The following is a 17,453-nucleotide window of genomic DNA, read 5'->3' on the forward strand; positions in this document are numbered from 1 at the left end:
GAATGGGTATCAAAAATGTAGAATAGTTAGGCATAGCCACACACATAGACAACCCTGGTGCTGTGACGGGTGAGGACAGGGATCACCAGGGCTTGCTGGCTGCCAGCCTGCCTCCAGGTTCAAGGAGAGACCCAGTCTCTCGGAAATAGGATGGAGAGTGATGGAGCAGGACACTCGTCATCTTCCTATGGAGTCTGAGCATGAGCATGGGTGGGCAGACACATCTGTGCAGATGCACATGAACATATACACAATATACCACACACATGCTCAAACACATAAACACAAATAAACACATACATACATATAAAGATGATTATTAAAGTGTCATAATCAAGATTGAAAACAGCACAGGTTTCCCCTTTTATGCACCATGCCTACTTTCTGAGAGCCACCAATACCTCTCTTTTCTTGGGTAACCCCATGGTGATCCCACTGGTTCCCTTGGGTCCAAGCACTTGCTCCTTTGAGTCCTTTGCTATCCCCGTTTGCAATGCTCTCTTCGTTTTTTTCCCTGCCTGGAATATTTTCAATCTCCGGCTCTCTGATCTAGTGTCACCTCCTTGGAGACACTGACCTGAACCACCCTATATGGGACATCTTTCCTTCTACTGCTTCCTGTGGTTTCCATACCAACTGCCCCTGCTTGAAAGACGCTATGGAAGAGTCAGTGACTTTGCTCACCACTGTATCCCCAGAGTCTAGGGAGGAACTGAGCACAGGCTGACACTCATAAGCTCTTGCTGAGTGAGTGAATGAGCAAAAAATGAGAATTAGCATCCTGAACACACACCAAGAGGTGCCAGTTAGTTGTACAGAACATCTGAACCCACAACACAGCACCTCCAGGAGGGACTTCCTTAGCCTGTAATGAATAGAAGTAGGAACAAGGGAAATAACAAGGCTGTCATTAGGAGTTTCTGCCTCTGCAATAGAAAACCAGAGCTACGGCGACCAAAGCTCAGAAGCAGGTATTCCTCCCAGTGTATGTGAGTACCGCAGACATGGGGACAGGAAACTGCTAGGGGATGGGGATGTGTTCTAGACATGCAGAGCTCTTACTCACTCCACCCTCATTGGTTCAGCCCATCCCCTGCACACAACTGGAAATCATAACTCCACACAACATAGCAGGATTGGGATGAAAAGGGACAATGAGGACAAACAGAACTATAAGGTCACAGAACAGTGGACCTGTGGACAGTTGCAGAAATTGGGGAGGGGCAATATGGATCAACAATTCCACCTCCTTGCTGGAGCAGGAAACTCTCAGACCAGAATCTGCAAAGGGGATCAAATGAGCTGTCCCACCCCCAAACCTGCACTGACAGAGATGACTTCTCATTCCTGGGTGGCAGTGTCACCAGCCAGTGTGGAACTCAGCAAAGGACTCATAGTTACGATGCTTGGGGAAAAGTGGACTTCTGAAAAGACTGACTTCTAGCCATGGAGGAATCGTGTGTGTTCTAAATCACATTGAAGGCACTAGCTCCCCACGAGGTCTTAGCTCAGTATTAATCACCGGAGTGGTAAACAGTCTGAGTCCAGGCTGTTGTGCTGACAGACAGACCAGACATAGGAAAGCCAGGCAGCAGTGAGGCTCAGGGAAGAGATAGCTCCTGACCCAGCTGCGCCCAGCACTGTCTTCTTAAAATAACTTCTTCATGATGGCCTGTTATTAATGTGAGATGGATTTTGTAGGTCTTTAATACAAGAAGAATATATATATATATATATATAGGAGAAAAATTATGTCATTTATAACAAAATAATCTGGAGCTCAGATTTTTACATTTTCATTTATGTTGTGTGTATGTGAAAGTGAACACACATGTCATGGTGCATAGGTGCAGGTCAGAGGATGGCTTGCAGGAGTCAGTTCTGCTTCTCTTCTACCCATTTGGGTCTTAGGAATTAAATTCAGACTGTGTCAGGTGTGGCAACAATTGCCTTTTCCCAATAGGCCATCTTGCCGGCCCAATAACCTTTGTTTCAGTGCATAAGTGCTTGCTACGTCTACTTTTAAGAAGGAGTGATTATACAGTTATTTTGAATATATTGCTGTATTGGTTAGTTTTTGTCAACATAAACTAGAGTCCTGGAAAGAGAGAACGTCAATTGAGGGGTTGCCTCCATCAGTTTGGCCCGTGGGCAGGTCTCTGGGACATTTTCTTGATAGTAATCAAGATGCTGTGTTATAAAACATATTTATAGAAAACAGACGGGAATCTCACATATCAGCGTACTTTTGTTTTATACCTAGTATTTTAAACAAGACCTGAGGAGTGAAGGAGAGGAGGGAATGTGAGAAGAAAAGGGAGAAAGAGAGAGAGAGAGAGAGAGAGAGAGAGAGAGAGAGAGAGAGAGAGAGAATGCTGAATCACTTAACTTTCATAGCTATCGGTAAGAACCCATGCAGGGTGCTGTTTGGAAGACTCAGAAGCTGTGAACACTCTAACTGTGGATGACCTCAATTTAAGCAATGGTGAACAAGTCAGGGGAATTCTGGATGAGACCATGTCCTGACACATTGCACCATTGTCCTGGGTTATCTGCTCCCCTCAAAAGTCTGTATACATTAAAACACGCACAACATATTTTCCATCTATATGTAAAACAGAGGGCATTTCCTATTTTATGGTTATGATTTGAATATGAAATGTTCACTCAGGTTCATGTGTTCAATGTTTGGCCTCAAGTTGATTTTGCTATTTTGGGAGATTCTGGAAACTTTAAGTAGTGGGACCCAACCAGAAGTGGGTCATCATTGAGGGTGTGCCTCATAAAATTCTGCATGTGTATCTGTGCACTAGATGGATGGGACAGTCAGTGTGTCTTTCTTTCCGTGCATTCATCCTCACTTAGCTGAAGTTGTTTCTGGTTCCCATGAAGATGAACTTTCCTAGCAAACTTCAGACATCACTTTACATATCTTTCTGGGACTTCTAAAACAACTCACAGAGGAAGGATATGGGATCTAGGGAGGTTTGGGAGATGGGGGGCAGTGGAAGGGCCAGATGGACACCGTGCTAGATATGAGAATCACTCTGCCCCATCCCTGCCATTAAGCACACAGGAAGAACATATGAATGGGGTCTCGGGCAGCCATACACCATCGAGAGAGCTTGGAATATAACAAGACTGTTGGTCTTTAAAATTATCCAAATCTTGTTATACCCCAAGCTCTCTCGGTGGTGTAATCTACATGGGAAGAAGAAAGTAGAAAAAGACAAGATCTCCTGAGTAAATGAGGAGCATGGAGACCTTATGGGAGGGTTGAAGGGGGGAAGGGAGAGGCAGGAAGGGGAGCAGAGAAAAATGTAGAGCTCAATAAAAATCAATAAACAAAAAGAAAATGCTTGACATAAAAAATAATAATAAATAAAATTATCCAAATCGCAAAACAGTTAATCAAAACATCAGGGAAAACAGATATTCCCCCCACCAAGAAAGCTTTAGATCAGGCCAGCTGAGAACCCGAAGGCAGATCTGCAGAGCCTGGGACATCCGTGGATGTGAGCTCCACCGGCCCCAGCCCTTGATGTTCTGTGTATCGATTGTCACCCCACAGCCAGTTGGCCCATAAAAGACTGGAGTTAGAGGTGACAGGCTGGCCTGTTTATGGATGCCTTCCCTGGGGACTCCACCTCTTATCTCCTGACTCACCTCAACTGCTTGCAGCTGAGAGCACCCCTTTATAACTCATAACCCTGAGACTGGGAGGGGCCCTCTAGCCCTTTCCTAATTGACAGCTTACTCGAACTTCCCCCTGTCCAATAGATGGATGCCACCTGTCCCACGAGGCAGCTGGGCCTACCATTGCTTTGATCCCTTCCCCCCTTAGGTGGACTTGTTCACCTCTACCCCCAGTGAGGAGATAGGAGCCGCTCCACACGCAGCACCCTCGGCGTCACGCCTCTGCTTCAGAAAGTTCCTTATTGCAGCTAAACCCCTCACCTTAATCCCATAACCCCTTCACCTTAATCCCCACCAGACCCAGCGCCTCTCAGTACCTACCACCTGCCAGAGGACAGCATTAGGGGCCCTTCTGTTTGTCTCTTCACCCTGATTTAATGTGTGGCCTTTGCCTTGTTATTAAATAACCAGGATATGAGTTTATTTTGCTCTGGCTGAAGAGTATTGCACACATAACAAAACAATAAAAGTGCCAGCGAGCACCTGCTCCCCGTTCTGCCCAACTGGGCTTGACTAGATTGCCCACGTCTTCTGAGAAGTGGCGACCTCCCTCACACAGCAGCGTCTGGCTTCTGCCCCGCGCCTCCCTCTATGGAGCTTGTACCGTATCTCCCAGGCTAGCTTCACTCACCACTGCTGGGGCGCTGTCTGTGTCTTTCTAGGGTTCCCCATGGGCCACTCACTCGTCATTGCTCCTGAAAATGCAGACAGAAATTTAAATCTCTACTCTGCAGACAACAGACTCACAACGGACTCTACATGTTGAAAGGTGAGAAATGGGTCTTGGGAGGAAGCAGCGATTAGGCTGTTGGCCAAGAAACATTTAGTTCTCACCATGTTGTTCCATCCAACCCATGCTGGGTGGGGGCTTGCTGTATGGGGACTGCAGGTATATGCCTGACTTGAAGGCTGCATTGAGAAAGAAAAATAAGATACAAGTCCTCCAGTATGTGACAACTTCCCCACCTGGCCAGGAGACCAGGCTGAGCACTATGTCCAGGTGGAGGGTAGTCATTCCCAAAGTATACTGGACACAAAGGTCAAAGATCATCCAAAAAAATATGGTTCATGACTACCACCCTCCCCCACTACCAAAGACAACCTGTCAGGCAGGAAGCAAACAAGTAGGAGTGACATAGATGACACAGAGGCTTCTAAACTCGCTGGTATGGCTTCAGAGAATTGACTTCTGCGCATGGACACACAGTTTCTGTTTTAAAGAAAGGACAACTACAACCCGTAGAGTTTAGAGAATGGGTTACTGGTAAAGTGTTTTCGAATATCTGCCCAACTCCCATCACTTGCCCTGGTGGATATGACAGTGACTGGCTGAGGTCTAGAAATTCCTCTACATGGTCCTGATGGGTTGAAAAGTGAGCCCTGGACTGAATCACCTCAACACATTCTAAAATGAAGCTGGAAAGAGCTGAAGGAAGGAAGGAAGGCTCCGGGCCCCCGCTGGTGCAAGAGCAATCAAGCCATTCCATCTAGAAGAGAAGCCTGTTGTGAAATTTCTTTTTTGTCCCAGTGAGCACAGATGTACCAAGAGCCTCCTCTCTTGTTGCCATGGTGATTCCTCCTGCTAATGCTGCATGGCTGGGTTTCAGAAGATGGAACTTAAAAAAAAAAAAAAAAAAAAAAACCTAAGAGTAGGCCTACTTGACACACTGGTGAGCATCACCAGAGAGAATACCCAGGACTCTACATGTGGGGTCTGTACACATGAGTGGCCTTGTCTTGTGGTATCCAAGAACACAGTCAGCTCCCAAAGGGAGCTGTCTCCAAACAGCTCTGGTCAGGGCTGACGAGGAGCACATCCCTCTTATCCGACACTGCCTTCCTCCTGAGGGGATCCCTGAGGAGTGGGTGAGCATGTGTGCCTAGTCTTTCAGGTGGCTGCTACAGAGATAGCCCTGCTATGAGATGCCTTCTGGTCTGTTCGCATTCGGAAAAATCAAAGACCTCAAAACATCTCACCCAGGAATGCATCGTCTCCCTTACCATGGCAATTTCAAACACAAGGTTTTGCACAAGTTTGAGGTGGGACACCCTGGTCACTTGACCCAGTGTGCAGATACCTAGACAGGAGAAAAACGTGTTCCCAGTCACGTTGCCAACAACCATAACCTACTTACACCATGATATGGCAAAGCCATGGAAACTCAAATGGCACAACTCAGGAGGATGGCAAGCAATGGGCATGCTCAACACTATTCTGCTCTCCCTGCCCTCACCCCCAGCATGGGGCATCCATGTGTTTAGTCATGTGCACTTTTTTCCTCTCAAAAGCCATTTGGACATCTTCCTCTGACAGGGATCCATTCTCTCGAGCAGGAAATGGTGATGGCTTTCTCAAAAAGACCAGAGCATAAACAACTCCAGCTCCGGTCACAGTAACCAGCTCTGTCATCGCAACACCAAGCAGCCACAGGAAATATACAAATAGATGTGGCTATGCTCCAATAAAACCTTACTGGCATACAATGGCAGTGGACAGTAGTACAGACAGACTGATCATGGCCTGCATTTTCCAAACCCTGCTTTAGCACAATCTGCTTACCCCACATGCCCCAGGTTGCCAACTCTTCCTTCTAAGCTCAGAGGTTACATGTTGCCCTTCTTATAGTCCTAGGTGGTGGGGCCTTGATGTGGTTTCCCTCCATGGTGCTACAGACCCATTCCTTAGGCACTCCTGAATGTGTGATCTGTCTAAGGAAGGACTCCAATACTGGTAACCCTGGGCAGGCTTGACACTGAGACCCTCAGTCACATCTGAACACTGCCCCTCCCTGCAGGATGTCTTCTGGTTATCTTTCCCTTGACCCCTCTCCATCTGTCCTTCATCTGTTCCCTTTCAGTGATGAAGTGTCATCTTTTTGTTCGATGCCCTTTCAAAGTAAAACTCCATCGAGCACCTGACCGACAGATGACGGTTTCACTTTCATCGCCGCCGTTCAGATAACCCCAAGTCCTTTAAAAAGTGTTTATTACATTTATTTATGCATGTGTAGTGTGTAGGGTGGTGGGTGGGTGGATGTGTTCTGTGGCATTTGTGTGGAGATCAGAGGACAGCTTGTAGGATTCTAGGGATAGAACTCAGGTCGTCAGGATTAGCAGCAAGCCCTTTTACCTGTTGAATCATCTTATGGACCCCAAGAGTTGATGTGGTCTTTGAGGGATACAGACCTGAACTCTGGACCCCAGGACTAAATATCAAGGTTCTAATAAGCAGAGATGTGATCAACAAGATCTCAGCATCTTAGAGAATAATTTAATTTTGGGTGAGAAGAATATATACACTCCCATCCATTTAAGAAGCCCAAAGACTTTCTTCCTCATGAACCCAATGGCTCAAAATGTGGAAAAAATGGGGGTGGAGTGGGTGAGGGCTGTCTGGGGCTATGGAGTGCGTGTCTGGGTTTGAGGTGGAGCATTTGCTGTGCAAGCTTAGGGACCCAAGTTCAATATAATACAGCACACACATACATTAGCATGCTCACCTTTTGTTTTATTTGTAAAAAAGAGATGCTATCTTCACAGCACAAGAAAAATGGTAGCAAGTCTCTCACATAGCAGCTGGCCCTGTCATTTGGATCTGAGGTTTGCTTCTTAATCAAAAGGCCTTGGACCTTCAGGAGTGGGTCGCATAAATCATCGGAAGTCTCAAGAAGTCAACTAAAGGATTCAGAGTGAGAGGCAGCCAGAGAGGGAAATCTGATCTTCATCTACATTATTAAGTTAACATTTTTCTACCAGAATCCGTTGTCTTCCCCTCTAAAACCCTTGTACACACGTGAAGGATAAAGAAGCAAATCTACCCTTGGCAAGCCTAGAGTGGGTGGATTGGGAGTCTGCTCCTTGCCTGAATATCATTTTCAACACCAAGTATAATAACCTCTGAGTTAACTCCTCCTCATGGGCAATAAATTATAAATAAGTTGAAGTTCACAGCCAGAAAATTTGACACAGCCCTGATACAGGCTGGGAAAAAAAGGCTACATCTCCAGTTACATTCTGAGAGCCTATCCTGGAGTTTCCACAGTGTTACAGCAGGTTGAAGGGCAGACCATGCTTTGAGACACTCCTGTACCAGAGGGAGCATTTCCTGACAGCCTAGAAAACTCTGTGGCCACTCAAAGCCATCCTCTTGTCTCCCAGAAAGCTAACTTGTTGGGGTTTGTTTTCCTGGAGCTTTGGCATGTGGGGAAGGCGTCATTTGATTTTGGGGGACAGGGTTCCTAGAAACTCGAACTAGCCTTGAACTTACTATGTGGCCAAGGTTGATCTTGAACTTCTAATTCTCTTGTTATCAACTCCTGAGTCCTGGAACTAGAGGTGTGAAACATCATGCCTTGTCTACTTGGGTTTTATTTTTTCTTTCTAATGCCACCTCTTTGCACGTCCTTCAAAATGTACAGACACCATTATTGCTGAGCTTCCTTTGTATGTGTGTTTGTGTGTGGGGGGGTGATATGCACACGTGTGGAGGTGCACATGCACACCTGTGTGCATGCAAGCAGAGGCCAGAGGTGTCAGCTCTTATACCTCAGGAGTCATTTTTTTTTTTAAGATTCTCTCACCAGCTCAGAACTTGTCCAGCTGATATGACTGAGTTTGGAACATGAGATCCAGCCACTAACATTGTAGGAATTGGCTCTGGGAAGACAGTTAGATAAACCCCACTGCCTCCTTCCTTTGCTGGACTCTATGTGCTACCTGGGGCACAGGTAAGGCCCCACACAGTGAGTGAGCAGAGCTGACATGCAGGTGGACAAAGTGCAGGCAAGGTGTTTAAAGTTGGGAGCAGTCTTTCTGGAGCTCTACAGGCTGGAGAGAGCCTAACTGGGGGGGGGGGAACCTAGGCACAGAGCATTCGCTGCCTCAGGCCTGTGTGGGCCTCTGCAAGGCCAAGGGCTCCATAGGAGAATAATAGCCCATTACCTGTCTGGTTCCAATAAAGGTCTCAAGGTCTGGGAAACACAGTAGCAAACAGTGAAAAAGGAATTGATAAGCTAAGCTATCATTGGAGTTCTGGTTTAATAGGTTTTTTTTTTTTTATTGAACCCAGGGCATCCCACAGGCTAGACAGTAAATAAAAGATTTATAGAAAATCATCTATGTCTCCCGGTTTCTGCACTGTCTGTGACACTGGGGCTCTGCAATGGGAGTTCTGAGTCAACTATTCCCACAGGTAAACAACCCCAAGGTCTGAAAGGCCTGAAATACTATCTGCCATTTACTAAAACCTTCCCCAATCTCTGTCCTTGGGAAACACATAGGTGCAATGCTGGCAGTGACCGGGTCCCTAAGGGGCTCCATTCTCAGCATCAGAGAGAGAGAGAGAGAGAGAGGCAAAGCGAGAGATACAGAGATACCAAAAGGCAGAGAGAAACAGAGACCAAGACAGTGAGATAACAGTGAGTGACAGAGACACATACACACAAAAAAATAGTTCACTTAAATATAGCTACAGGAATACATTCTTTAAAAAAAATGAATCATTAGTCAATATCATCATTGTACAAATGTCCATAGTAGAGTTACATAAGCCTACATGACCTGGCTACTGAGCACACAGGCCGTACTGATGTGTATATGTGCATCACTTACGTGGCACACACCCATGCTCTTTTCCTATTTCACAGATTTTGGAATCGTGGTATGTCTTTTGAGGAATGGTATCACTATTTGTTTAACTCTCTTACACACCTGCACATAGACAGTCATATATTTCCTGTGTGTGTGTGTGTACACTATGCTACTCCCAGAACTATGGTGAGCCAAACAGCATAAGATCAAATCAAGTCTAAGAAAATGATTTGGAAAAGATGCTCCCAGATTACCACAGCACACAGTTTACAGTAAATGATTTTTAAAGATTTATTTATTTAATTTGTCTATACCAGTGTTTCCCTGTATGAGTTTGTGTATAGTATCTACAGAGGCTAGAAGAAGGTATGGGATTACCTGGAACTGGAATTAGAGGCAGTTGTGAACCACCATGTGGGTGCTGGGAATCAAACCGGGGTTCTCTTCAAGAGTATAAGTTCTCTTAACCACTGATCTCTTTAGCCCTACAGTGATTTTTTTCTAAGTAGGAATCCACTCTAAAGTGATAAAAAAAAAAAAAAAAACATAGCATACTCAGTGCATAGCTCAGGACCACAGTGGTCCCTGCCCCCCGCCATCTATCATATACTCGTACACCAGGGCCAGCACAGTGCGTTTGCTGGCACCAGCATCACCCCAAGCCCTTGAGCCATGCGTTAGGTTATGATGGCCTGATGACTGCAATGCCACTAGGCGATAGGAATTTCCTGGCTTCAGGGTACACTTATGAGACCACTGTCGTATGTGTGGTCCATCATCGACCAAAATATTGGGTTGTGCCATACGACTGTTAAGTCTCATAAAACATGAAATGCTAGTGACAGGAAGTTGAATTTACATATGAAAAGAAAGGAGGAAAAATGGAAGAGAGGGAGCGAGGAAGACCAAAAGACCCAGCGGTTACCCAGTTTGTTGAATGACAAGATGACTTCAAAACCACAGACACGGTAAGAGCTGTGGGTCTACGAGCGGGTCAGATGCGCTGGGTTTCTGACTGGCAGATATTTAATCACTTCAACTTCACTGCTTCCTTCAGAAGATGCGGGTATGAAATGGATCTCAGATGTTGCAGGACAAGAGATGCCATATTTACTTATTCTCCAGGAACTCCACGGCCACATGAAAAAGAGAATGGCCGTCCATTTGCCTAAGTGGGCTGCAGACTAGATGAATGCCTCGTAATAAAACAGTCCGCTCAATAAAAAGTTACATGTACGTCAATGGTTCTCCTTTGAAACAATTGGAATGTAGCCGCATGCGCTTCGTGTCAGGACGAGAATAATCACTGTTTGTTCTTCAGTGGGACACTTGATATCTCAGAATCACAGTCGTGAACGTTGTTGCCCTCTACACAGTGGGCATAAGCAATTCCCAGGTAATGAATAGTTCCATTAGCAGATAATGAGGGCTACACTGCATCTCAGGGGTTCTTATTAGAAAACAAGAATTTCCCCCCAGCATCCCAGTACCCACCCAGCTCTGAATTCTGTTGTCAATATATATGGTGAAGGCACGCAGCCCTCCTATTAGCCTCTTTCATCTCGCCATGCTTTGATGCTTTTCGGAGCTTTCTCGAGTTCTGCTGACCACATGCTCTTTCAAACCCCCATGAATTGACTCTGTCCTTTTGCTTGTATCGTAGCATCCTAAGATCAGGAACGGTCTTTGACAGGAAGCCAGCCTGAGTTATTATGGTATCTCTGGGAAACCACAACTCCATCTCATGTAATGCAAAGTAAACCCTCAGTCCATGACTCATTCCTAAGGCAGAGCCTAACCAGCCCAGGAAAGAAAATGAAAGATCGTACACAGTAGTGGCATTTCCTCTGTATTTTAATAAGTAAAACTTACCTGAAGATCAGAAAGGTAAAACAGCCACACTGGCCAGCCTTACAGACTAGGCAGCAATGACACACACCTTAAATCCCAGTAGGCACAGTGATATACCTTTAATCTTAGTAGTCACACTAGTTTGCCATAGAAACTAGGCAATAGTGGTACACACCCAGAAGTAGAGAGGAGACAGCTCTCAGCCTCAGTCTCATTCTGAGATTCCTGGAGGCAGGGTCACCATTTAGGATTGAGGTTGAGGTAAGAGCCAGTGGCTGGCTGCTTTGCTTTTCTGATCGTCACTGAACACCAATATCTCTCTCTGAGTTTTTTTTTTTTTTAAATCATGCACCAGCACACCTTTCTTGAGTCCTTTATTTCTCTTAACTTAGCTTCTGGCGTGCCACCTTTAACTCAGCTGCCATATACCACAGTTCATACTGAGTCTACAGAGACCCCAGAACTCAACGTGGGCCTCATCCTACATTTGAGGATTGTGTTCTCTGAACCTAAATGCAAAATTGCGTCTGTGTCTTCAAAGGCAAGAGGTACTCAGCACCTAGACCTAGACTAGGCTATGGACCTTAGCTGTCTTCAGAGCACAAACCAACATAAGCTGCCAGGAGCAGAACCTCAGATGCAAATTCACTGTTTATCGCTCGCAATGGGAAGAAGTAGACGCCCACGAGCTGAACCTGTGAATCCATCCCACCGTGTATTATTAGGTTTGTCCATTACTTAAGTTGCTCAAGGTTCTTATATTCTATCATTAACTTTAGCAGGAAGCCCACCAAACACCCATTGTCTGCACTCTGGAGAAATCAAACTATATCCTTGGGCCACACCCATCTCACTGCCTTCTTTTGTATAACCTAAGAATTAGAAGAGGCTTTTACATTTCTAAGAGGCTGAAGGAAAACAATTCAATAGAGAATAACATTTTATGAGATGTCGAGTTGGTAGGCAATCCATATTTTCACCTCCAAAAGTCGAACATAGTTATCTAAATACAGCCACACTAGTGTGTTGAGTATTGTCTGTGGCTACTTCAGAACTGTGATAACAGAGTTGGCATGTTCACTAGGCGATCCTTTATAGGGTAGCTCTGGACATTCCTAGTCCTCAGATGCCACCAATGTTCTCCGAACATTAGTTAAAATGTTCAATGGCGCAAAAGCAAGAACACAGTCAAACCGTATGCATGTTCTAGAGACATCCTTCCAGCCGGGGCCACCACTCCCTAACACCGGCCCTCTGGGTACACTCCCGCCAGCCTCCAGGAACCTCCCTCTGTACTCAGCACCTTTTTCTTTACCATGCTCCCAAAACTTCTTGAGAAGTTGTCCAAACCCAAGGGTAGTGGTGGGGTGTGTATGTAAATCTGTATGTCCCATGGTCCCCAGGGTAGGAAATAAAGCCATGAGACATTCACTCTCAGGCAGGTGAGGTATGCAAAAACCTATAACCACACTCAAGCATAGTATTCAAGTCCAAGAGTCAGTTCAACTGAATGATGGGAAATAGTGCATTGAGCCCCATAGTGTGTCAGACCAGACATGTCCAACCTGGAGATCCAAGGGTTTTGTGAATCTCAGGATAGCTATGGTTACAGCCCAACACATGTACTGGTGACAGTGTCCCATTGCAATATGAAAAGATGAGACACTACTGCCGAGACCATGGAGAGGGCGCTCTGTAAGTTGGAGCCCTTCTGATTTCTGCCTCCTCCAGACTCTGCTTCCTGCTCTCATGGCTCCCCACTTCAAAGCCAGCATGCCTCCTTGCTGGAGCCCTAACCTATTATAAGAACTATGTTGAGGCTACACAACTTGACAGATTAGCATCAGCCTTACGTAAATCCCTCCCCACTTCGGATTCCAGGGACAGTGGGAGAACCCTCTCTCCTGAACCACACAGGAGAGGGATTCATTTTCTGAATCAATTATCTTTCATTTCTCTCATGTAACATATCATTTGGTTTCCATAAAGTTCTGGGCCACTGCCTTCTGGAAAAATTCATGGAGCCAGCAAGCAAAAGGGAGGAACTGATTAAAAAGAATTTTTCTCTCAACGCCACAAATTTGCTGAAACCCCTTCAAAGCCCTGAGCAACAGAGCCTTGGTCCTTTCTCTGCTTGGCCTATTTTTCCGCTCATCCCCTGCCGGCTGCTGAGCACTCGGGAAGCTGCTGGGGTGAGGTGCAGGGCCGTGCTTGCAGGTAAGATCTCAGAGCCTTAAAGGAATTCCAGTTGTCCTAAAGATGGACTATCCTGAGAATGAGCCACAGAACTCTAACATGGAACTTGCTCAGATCACAAAATGAAAGCAAGAACAAAATATCCAGTGGAAATGAGGAGGTCAAGACAGACATCATCCCCTCACCCCATGGATAGAGCGGCTGTGTTTGAGTTACTGAGAACGGGTACCAATGAAACTGCCTTCACCCAGGAAGCCCTCCTGGATCCCTCCAAATAGCTGCACATGGAAAACTCACACTGAACACTCACTTCCTAGAAGAATGTCACTCTTAGCAGCACACCGCTTCGACGGCTGAGCTAAGTCTCAGCTGATCCGTTGGGGGCTAAGTCGCTGGAGATGCGGTGGAAATGTTTTAGATTCCTAACACACCTCTCGGGGCACCTAAATGTGTACAGGTAATGAATAGTACTTTTCCAAAGGAGGAAGCTACTCTCTGCCTTTGATGAATCTGAAGAGAACATCTGCTAAAGGCAAATACCCTCGGAACAAGATAGGCGTGCCTCCCAAATGTCTCTTCTTGACAATGGTTAAATACTATCAGCTTAAAATAGGGCTCTCTGTTTCATGAACACAGAAATGATTGACAGCTGTCAACCTGCTGGGTCACTGAAACATTCATGCTGCAAATAGGAAGATAATGCTCGTGCCGGGCAGTGCGGCTCACTTCCGCCTGTACCTTCACTGGAGGCAATGCTACAGCACATGGTGAAAGCGGGATGCAGATGAATTCTTCCTGGAGCCAGCAATTAAACTGTCATAATGACGTTCCCAGATGCTGAAGGCCTTTCATCCTTACTACATTCATGGCCATTTTCGTCTTTATTTTTTTTATTCTCTCTCTCTATTTTTTTTTAAGTATACATATGGGTGTTCTGCCTGTCTGTATGTCTGTTCACTCCTTCTTCCGTGGTACATGGCCAGAAGAGGGTATCAGATCCCCTAGAACTGGATTTACAGAAGGTTATGAGCTACCATGTGGTGCCGGAAATTGAACCTGAGTCCTCTGGAAGAGCAGCCAGTGTTCTTAACTGCTGAGCCATCTCTCCAGCCCCAATCAGTTTTCATTCTTTCTTCCTTTTTTTGATTGCTTGTTTGATTGTTGTTTGTGGGTTTTTTTTTTAAAGGATTTCTCTGTGTAACTAGCTGTCCTATAACTAGCTCCAAAGACCAGACTGGCCTCGAACTCACAGAGAGCCATCTGCCTCCGCCTCCCGAGTGCTGAGATGAAAAGCGTGCATCACCACTGCCGGGCTTATTTTTCATTCTTAGCTTAAGCCATAACAAGATAAATGTTTGCACTGTAGGTAGTTTTGAAAACACCAGAAGGGATCACAACAAACAGGAAAAATACGAAGGTAGTCCTGGATTGTCTTAGCTTTTACTAAACATACTTTATATTTCATTACTTGTTACCCTTACTTTGGCTTGTTTGGAGAACGCAGCATGTGCCTGTTAAATTTAAAGATGGCTGAAGCTTCTAGCTAATTAGGAGCATTTGCTGGAAATGTTAACATATGAAACTATTTATTTAAAAGCATCTGAGAAATGCCATGGCAACCAAGATGATAAGTCACATTCACAAAGCAAATGGAAATCCTCAAAAGAGCCGAAATATCTCCAACTCTTTCTCTTTGGGATGTTTGCCATTTGGGGACATGGAGCAAGATGTGCAGGAATGATGAAGGAAGAGACTGTCAAGGGGCAGAAAAGTCAGCAGAGTTGGGCAGTCTCCAAGCTGGGGAACCAGAGCTTGAGATTCAGGGATGTTAAGTGCCAGTAGGAAGTATGGTATTGCACACCTATGATCCCAGCCCTAGGGAGGCTGAGATGAGAAGACTGCTAAGTTCAAGGTCAACCTGGGCTACACAGTGAGATCCTGTGTCAAAAGTTTTAAAGGCAAGATCTCAGAGAGAAGCAAGGTGCAGATGAAAGGGTTCATCTCTAAGCAATCTTCCTTAAAATTATTTATTGGTTCAGTTTTACAGAAAAGCCCATCAGAGAGGGGCTCAGGTAAGAGAATTTTTCTATGATCACAAAATGATTAGAGGGTGGTAACTGAGCTCTCATCCTACCGGAGAATAGGCCCTCGAAGAAAACACATCATGCTCATCCCTCAAAGGGATGACGTCATAGGATCAGAAAATAACAGAAGAGAGTGAGCTCCTGACCACACTGAAGATTCCACCCTTCTGCTGCTTCCCCAGTAATGGGATGTGTCTACCTTTGCATACAGGGAAACCTAATTGTATAAAGCTAATCACAGCAAGAAACAGAACCAAGACAAACAATGCATAACAAAATCAGAATTATTTCTGTGCTGAATGCCAGACAAATCCTTAAAAATAACTATAGCCAATATATTCACAAAAAATAAGAGAGCTGAAGGATATATTTTTAAAAATATAAATTACAACAAAGTTAAAGATAAAAATTCAGTAGATAAGTTTAGCAGTAGAGTAGAACAGCTGAAAAGGGAGTTGGAAGAGAAGAAGGTCCTACAGAGGAGAGACAACCTGAGTAATTCAGAAAAAGGGGATTGTAAAGTACGGAAAACACCATGAAATGCAGATAGAACTTGATTTCTTTTTAAGTCTAAAATACTGGTATCTCAAAAAAAAGGAGGAGAAAGGATAAGAATCAGAAGCAATATTTAGATGATTAGACAAGAATTCTCAAAAACCAAAAAATTATATTTAAGCCAAGGTTCAAGAAATGTTATAAACCAAAGGATGATAGGTGCAAAGAAAAATTACATCAGGACCTGTGTGGGCAGAGTTTTCTTTCCCACCAGCCAGTTCCCAAGTAACCACACCCAGATGTTGAAATATGAACGGCGGGGCTGCGTCCCCAACACCCCAGCTGCTTGGCTAGCTCACGCCCAAAATAACAACACACAAACTGTATTCATTTAAGAACTGCTTGGCCCATGAACTCTAGCCCTTACAGGCTAATTCTCGCAACTGGACTAGCCCATTTCTAATGATGTGTGTAAGCACCCCAAGGTGCGCTTACTGAGAAGATTCTAGCCTAAGTCCATCGTAGGTTGCAGCTGCCTGGGAGAGCAGAGCATGGCGGCTGTCAGGTCCCTCTGGAAGCAGCGCAGAGTCTGACCTCACTTCCTCTTCCTCCCAGAATTCTATTCTGTTTCCTCCTCCCATCTATCTTTTAACCTATCAGGGCCAAGGAGTTCCTTTATTGCTTAACCAATGAAATCAACAGATTGATATATGACACTCCCACATCACCCAGACTTATTAATTGTAAATGCTTGGCCAATAGCTTCAGCTTGTTACTAACTAACTCTTACACTTAAGTTAACCTGTATTTCTTATCTATGCTCTGCCATGTGGCTCAGTACCTTTTCTCAACACAACAAGTTCATCTCCTCTGCCCTTCTTCTTTCCAGCATCCTCAGTTTGGCTCTCCTGCCTAACCTCTACCTGTCTAGCTATTGGCCAGTCAGATTTTCTATTAACCAATGAGAGTAATACCTATGTACAGTGTACAAAGTTCGTTCCATAGCAGCACATGACAGTAAAATCATTATAACCAAAGTCAAAGAGAAAAATCTTAAGAAAAAAAAATAGAAAGGAAAAAAAGGTGCATTACCCTTTAGAGAGTGGGAGAAAAAGCAAGAAGAACAGGCAGCTGACTTCCTAGGATAAATAAGGAAAAACAGAAAATGGAATAAAATCTTCACTATGGGGAAAGAAATTCCTGCCCTCCAATTTTGTATGCAGCAAAACATCCTACAGAAGTAAAGGTTAACTAAGAAATAACATTGAAATTATTAAACAGATTGCTGGGTTGAATGTCCACAATGCCAGCATTTAGGAGGTGACGGTAGGGCCATCAGAGGTCCAAGGTCATCTTCATTTACATGGTAAATTTAAAGCCATCCTAAAATGCAAGATACCCGTCAAATACTTCAGCATAAAATTTGAGATATGCTGGGATGCTACACAAAAAATTTGTTCTTAAGAGAAATCATAGAAGATTTTAGTAATAAAAGCTATTAATATCTTCACAAATCGGGAGCCTCGTCAAATTTAATGACAC

At 44.8% G+C, this 17,453-nt stretch overlaps 1 long non-coding RNA gene across 2 annotated transcripts in view; it reads right to left on the bottom strand.

Annotated features, from left to right (window-relative positions):
- Positions 1–17,453, bottom strand: part of LOC126515951 (uncharacterized) — a 79,923-nt gene that overhangs the window by 31,441 nt on the left and 31,029 nt on the right. The window lies entirely within an intron of this gene.

This window comes from Alexandromys fortis, unplaced genomic scaffold (genome assembly GCF_014885135.2).
Source record: "Alexandromys fortis isolate MF-2015 unplaced genomic scaffold, M_Fortis_MF-2015_v1.1 scaffold_146, whole genome shotgun sequence".
In the NCBI taxonomy this organism is placed as follows: domain Eukaryota; kingdom Metazoa; phylum Chordata; class Mammalia; order Rodentia; family Cricetidae; genus Alexandromys; species Alexandromys fortis.